A 7,023-nucleotide genomic window follows, 5' to 3' on the forward strand; every position below is an offset into this window, starting at 1 on the left:
AGCCCACAAGCAGGACCCGAGTGCAAGAACACTCTCCCCTCCTGAGGCTTCCGGCAACTGGTTTTCAGAAGCATGCTGCCTCTGACTAGGGTGGCAGAGCACAGCCATCACTGCTAGTAGCCATTGATAGCCCTGTCCTCCATGAATTTGTCTAATCTTCTTTTAAAGCCACCCAAGCTGGTGGCCATTACTGCATCTTGTGGGAGCAAATTCCATAGTTTAACTCTGCGCTGAGTAAAGAAGTACTTCCTTTTGTCTGTCCTGAATCTTCCAACATTCAGCTTCTTTGAATGTCCACGAGTTCTAGTATTATGAGAGAGGGAGAAAAACTTTTCTCTATCCACTTTCTCAATGCCATGCATAATTTTATACACTTCTATCATGTCTCCTCTGACCCACCTTTTCTCTCAACTAAAAAGCCCCAAATGCTGCAACCTTTCCTCGTAAGGGAGTCGCTCCATCCCCTTGATCATTCTGGTTGCCCTCTTCTCAACCTTTTCCAACTCTAGAATATCCTTTTTGAGATGAGGCGACCAGAACTGTACACAGTATTCCAAATGCAGCCGCACCATAGATTTATACAAGGCATTATGATATCGGCTGTTTTATTTTCAATTCCTTTCCTAATTATCCCTAGCATGGAATTTGCCTTTTTCACAGCTGCCGCACACTGGGTCGACATTTTCATCGTGCTGTCCACTACAACCCCGAGGTCTCTCTCCTGGTCGGTCACCGCCAGTTCAGACCCCATGAGTGTATATGTGAAATTCAGATTTTTTGTTCCAATATGCATAATTTTACACTTGTTTATATTGAATTGCATTTGCCATTTTCCCACCCATTCACTCCATTTGGAGAGGTCTTTTTGGAGCTCTTCGCAATCCCTTTTTGTTTTAACAACCCTGAACAATTTAGTGTCGTCAGCAAACTTGGCCACTTCACTGCTCACTCCTAATTCTAGGTCATTAATGAACAAGTTGAAAAGTACAGGTCCCAATACCAATCCTTGAGGGACTCCACTTTCTACAGCCCTCCACTGGGAGAACTGTCCGCTTATTCCTACTCTCTGCTTTCTGCTTCTTAACCAATTCCTTATCCACAACAGGACCTCTCCTCTTATTCCATGACTGCTAATTATGTCATTCATGTGGCCTGTGCTAATGAATGATGGAGGCTGGGTCACCCAATATCAGGGCAGCTAGGAAGGTTTTGTCCCCACTGTAATGTTGTCCCCAAGTACAATACTTTTCTTTTCCGCATACATGTGAATGCAATTCACTTATATGGAAGTGAAGTATAAAGTTTAGGTAGGGACATTGCAGGCAGCCTAAACTGTTGGCCAGCCTGTGTCAGGCAGCATTAACTTCCTCTCAATTGTATCCCAGACTGCAGCCCATTAATTTCTTCCAACAGTAGTCCATGAGAACTATCAAGAAGCAAATCAGCCTTTAACAGCTCAGCCACATCCTCCAACTGCAAAGTCCCACCCTAGACTATGTTTCTTGGTTATGCTAGAAGAAGGTGATGGGGTCCAGGAATTGGATTTCATGTATTTATTTCTTTATTATTGGATTTATATCCCACTCTTCACCATAGATGATCTCAGGGTGGGTAACAACATTTAAAATACAATAAAGCCAAAAATAAGAATACAGTTAAAACAGTCAAAATATAACTCACACCTGTCACAGTGCAGATCATAGAGGTATCGTGCTTAAAATGCTTGGTGGAAAAGCAAGATCTTCAGCTGGTACAATGCCAGAAAATGTTTTGGTGCTGAACTGGGGGAGGGAATCTTTATTTTATTTAAATTTATAAAAGTATAAATAAATAAACTACTCTTTCGCAAAACAACAATAGAAAAAACATGTTAAAGCAATCATTAAAATGAATGGCTAGTAAAAATATTTTAAGGGCCTCCTGCAGATACCATCTTATCAGGAGGTTCGTTCTGCACAATATAGGAAATGGACCTTTAGTGTGGCAGCACCTACCCTGTGGAATTCCCTCCCTTTGAATCTTAGGCAGGTGCCGTCTCTGCTATCTTTTTGGCGCCTTTTGAAGACTTTCCTCTTTCAACAAGCCTTTTAGGTTGAGACCTATCCCAGTCTGCGTCTGTGTTAGAATTGCTTAATATGTTTTTTAATAATGTTTTTAACCCTTTTAAAAAGTTGTTTTTTTAAAAAATGTTTTTCACGTTGTTTTGTTTTAATGTATTTTAAGATCTGTTTTTATGATGTTTTAAAGTGTTTTTAGCGCTTTGTTTGCCACCCTGAGCTCCTGCTGGGAGGAAGGGCGGGATACAAATTAAATAATATATAAATAAATAAACCTCTACACAGGTCTAACGGCACAAAAAAGTGTTTGAGACACCGGAAAGTCAAAAGTGAGGATGCAAATGATGTTCCACATCATGGGACTGGCAACACTAAGCGCCTGACTTCTAGCTGAAGCCAGTTGGGCCTCTGTAACATGGGGGACAAAGAGTGTTCCTCAGATGATCTCAGTGATCAGGCTGGGATATAAGGGGTCAGGTGGTCCTTAATGTATCCAGGACCCAAGTTGTTCAGGGCTTTCTATATCTACACAAGAAACTTGAGTCTGGCACAGTAGCATATTCTAGAAGCCCTTCTGGTAGCCTGTAGATCTTTTTGCATTATTCAGCGATGGAATTGCCAAGAGGTCTCCCCAGCAGATCTCAGAGTCTGGGAGAGGTCCTCCAGGTAATTAGGTCTGAAACTGTTCAAGGCTTTGTATATCAAAGCTGACACCTTGAACTGGGATTTGTGACAAACAGGCAGCCACTGCAGATCTTTAAGCACAGATGTTATATGATCCCACACAGAAAGGCCTATCGAACTCAAGCCACTGCATTTGGCACTAGCAGCAGTCTCTGAACAATCTTCAAGAGTAGCCCCACATAGAGCGAAATACAGTAATTCAAACTGAAGGTTACTAGGGCATGGATAACCATGGACAGGTTATCCCTGTCCAGGAACACATGTGAATGTCTCTTGTATTTAGTGACATCTCCCTCATTCTCTGTGTTTTTGACTCCCTCATTCCCTAGGTTCCTTCATATCCAGACCTTTAGCCTTTTACACTTGGACCTCACTGACTTCATTGTTCCCTACAACAAAGATACTTGTATTTTGAATGCATGTGTGTGTAAAGGGCACCATCTTGGTTGTCATTCCCAGCCATTTTGTCAACTGAACCAATATGCTTTTAGAGAAAGTTACTTAGAGCCATTCCTAAAGAAAATGAAATATTGGAGTGTGAAAGAGGAACTCGGCTTTTTTTTACAGACAACAAATCAGCATTTGCGGTGAAGGCTTCTAAATGCAGAGAAAAGTTCCTGGATTCCACCTCTGTGAAGTGTCATAGAGATTTGGATATATGAGTGCATAAAATGCTTTCTGACATGATATTAAATGTTAAATATCATTTTATTTCCTGTTATAGCAATGTTTAACTGTTATACAAGTAAAGCCAGAGCTTGGAAGATTATTTTTAAAAAGTAATAAATTACAGTTACAGTTACATGGCCCCCCAAAAGTAGTAATTATTGTTACAATTACAATTGCTCTGAAAGCAACTGATTACTTTACTTTTACTCAAAAGTAATTGCTACAATTACATTTTAGTTACTTTTTAAAAAATTGCCTGCAATGTGCTGGCCTTGGCTGCTGCACATCTAAGTAGCCTAAAACAACATTAAAAATAAACACACACATACAGAGATAGTAGAATAGTTTTTTTTATCTATAAGATCAACAGAATGGCACAACAGAATCTCACATCCCCTCACCCCACCCCCAGCAATGATGATACCCCAACACACATATTTTTTGTATATATATATTGCCTCCACCTCTTTTCTCCTTCCACTCCTGTCAATTTTTAAACAATTGTTTTCTCCACCCCGTCCCGCTCTCCACCTCCTCCCTTGTTGTCTCCTAAGCACCCATAGAGCATGAAGGGCGAACAACGCTGCACAGAAACCCAATTTGAAGCACATGATTTTTATTCACAAATCAGAGGAGCAGAAGACTTCCCCTGATCCCCCCCCCAAGTAATGCACAAAAGTAATGCTGGAAACATTACAATTACTCCTCAAAGGTAATGAAGTTACTACTCGTTCTATTACCAGCAAAATGTAATGAAGTTACCCACTCGTTACTCAAAAAAGTAATAAATTACAAGTAATTCGTTACTTGTAACTAGTTACTTCCAAGCTCTGAGTAAAGCTCTATTTAAGACTAGTTATATATTTTATTTATTTGTGTTATTAAATTTAATTGTGATTACTGATATTGTTAGTATTGACATTGTATGAAAGTCATTTAATGTCTTAATCGTTTGTATTTAGTTCTGTTCTGCAATGGTCTGTGGACTAAGCAATAAACATATTAAGAATAGGAATAGTATAGCAGCCTGCACTTGGCTATGCCCTGCTCATCCTTAACGCTTCTTTTCCTGTTCTCCATCTTTAATCTTACAGCTGCAAGAGCTGCTGCAGAGGTAAGCACACCACTAAAAAAGTAGTGATTGCATAATGGTTTTAATATTTCTGTGATGACATAATTTACTTAATTGGAATATTTGTATTCCACCCTGGTATCCTTCAGGACGAAGGGTGGTTTTAACGTGTAGTTAATAATAGTTATAATGAGCATACAAGTGGAGGCCTGCAACGAAATGTTGAAATAGATGGGGATCTTGCCAGTCATGCCATAGTAATGTAAGACCTCTGAAAAACACAAATGCCTTCCTCTGTGCCTTACCTCTAACTTTATGAAGCCATCCAAGGCACATCCTTATTTGGTTTACTCCTAGCCCTGCCAGATGACATTGTATGCCTGAGGCACAGCAAACCACGGATAAACACATTATGGATACTAGAACACCCATTAACATCCATCAAGGTTAGAAACCCCTATCCAAAAATGTGTACACGCAACCCCTTCTTGCATACCACATATGTTGTACTCTGCACCCATGGCAGGAAAATTTAGATCCCACTGGTACTCTAGGTACTCTTTCCCTTTTGTTCTGGAAAAATCCCTCTCTTAGGCATCCAGACTTAAGAGTTGTCCGCTTCTAAGCCTCAAGATTCAACCCTAGCCTTCTCAAATTCTGTTTGTACAAGCCTGGCCTTGTTCCATGCTTGGTTCCTCTCCCTATTTTCTTTCCCCCAGAATTCCCTGCTTCTCCTTCATTTTTACTTTAACATTCATTTATTTAGGGCTGCAGGAGAAGTGCAAAGCATGAAAATTTATTTGTTTATTTATGATATGTATTAGTCGCTTTTTTTCTAAAATGGAACTCAAAGCAACTTACAAAAACAATTGTGCTCGAAGTGGCTTACAACTAAAGCAAATAGTTACAAAAACAATTTCATAATAAAATAATACAACAGCAGTAATAAATCAGTAACAAATGTCACAGCAAACACAAACCCCTTTTCAATACTATAACATTACATTCTTTAGCAGGCCACATTACACCTCTTGGCAATATGGCAAAAATAAAAGGAAATTAAGACAGTTTCAGCTTTGCTCCTAGAAACACCCCACCCGTGATGTTACTCGCAGCCTCACTCCTGCAGCCACTTCTTGCAAGCCCTCCAAAGGCCAGAGGTAGCGCGGTAGCTGGAAATGCCACGTTCATGATTTTGTGCACGGTAGCTCAGACAAGTCTCATCATCTTCCAGAGGACTTGCCATGTAGATAAAATTGCAACCTCAACCCCCTTTTTAATACCGCTGTTAAAGGCGTGGGAGTGGAGAAGAGACGCTTGCTTCAATATGGCTTTTGCAGGTGTTCATTTCCGTTGGCTCCACATTGCTCCCAAAGCTGCCGCACCTGCTCCACACTGAGGCCGCAGCTTTCCCACACGCCAAAGCGGCACAGGACCTCCTTGGCCGTTGATCAAACTCCATCGATTTCGTCCTTCTGATGCTGCCTTTTCCCCATATTGGCTCCTGAACTTGATCACCTCGACACTGAAGGAGAAACACCACAGACCCATCCCGGTAATCCAGACGACGGAGAGAAGTCACTCACCTCGCTCGCTACGCAACATCTCCTTAAATTGTTAAAAGCAGCTCCATGCAATACAGGCTCGAGGAATTCTATGGAGTCTCAGCCTACCCTCAGTTTCCTATCGTTGGTTTTTCTCTGGATGTTTCATATTAATAAGCAATATCTTGCTATCAAGAGAATGCCGCTGACCCTCAAGGATTTGTAAGGAACAGCCCAAATAATCTCTGGTGTCCAACTGCTAAGGATGACCTCTTAAGTCATTGTAGTCCTCTGAAGAAGAATGTCCCCATTCCTCCTCTCTTGGAACAGGTAATATTCGCCCTTTGGCCTCTCTGACTCTTTCCTGTTTTAGCTCTCATGCAGGTATCCAGGCTGTTTTGCAGCAGCTTATCTTCCCATCTGAACTTTCCTCTCCAGTCCAAAATGGCTCCATGCATGCCTATCTGGGGACTCCTACCCTCTCCTCTCTGCATTTGGCATTGGTTTCCTCTTGCCTCTATCACCTCTTAAATTTAACACTAATGTTGTTGGTCCAAACAAAATGCAGTTTGCGTAAATAATGTCTCTATTTGCACTAAACTGCATTTTTAAACATTTCTCAATGGTGGCCTTTTGCCTGGTTACTAATTCCCCCCGGGGAACATATCATTTGCCCCATGTGACTCATAGCTAAGTCATGTGTTCTCCTGTTCCTATGTATTCCCGACAAGCCTCTTGACAAGGACAGGTGGTAACAGCAAATCACATTTGGAACGCAGAAAGATGCCTAAGAGCCAGTCAGACCATTGGTCCACCAAGCTCTGAATGCTGACTCTGACTAGAAGCAGCTCCCCAGGATTTTAGACAGCAGTCTTTTCCAGACCTACTTGGAGATGCTGAGGATTGAAGCCGGGGCTTTCTGCATCCAAAGCATGTGCTCCATAACTGAGCTACAACCCCTCCCACTTAACATTAAACAGTTGTACATTCCTAGTTC

Source organism: Rhineura floridana, chromosome 4 (genome assembly GCF_030035675.1).
Source record: "Rhineura floridana isolate rRhiFlo1 chromosome 4, rRhiFlo1.hap2, whole genome shotgun sequence".
In the NCBI taxonomy this organism is placed as follows: domain Eukaryota; kingdom Metazoa; phylum Chordata; class Lepidosauria; order Squamata; family Rhineuridae; genus Rhineura; species Rhineura floridana.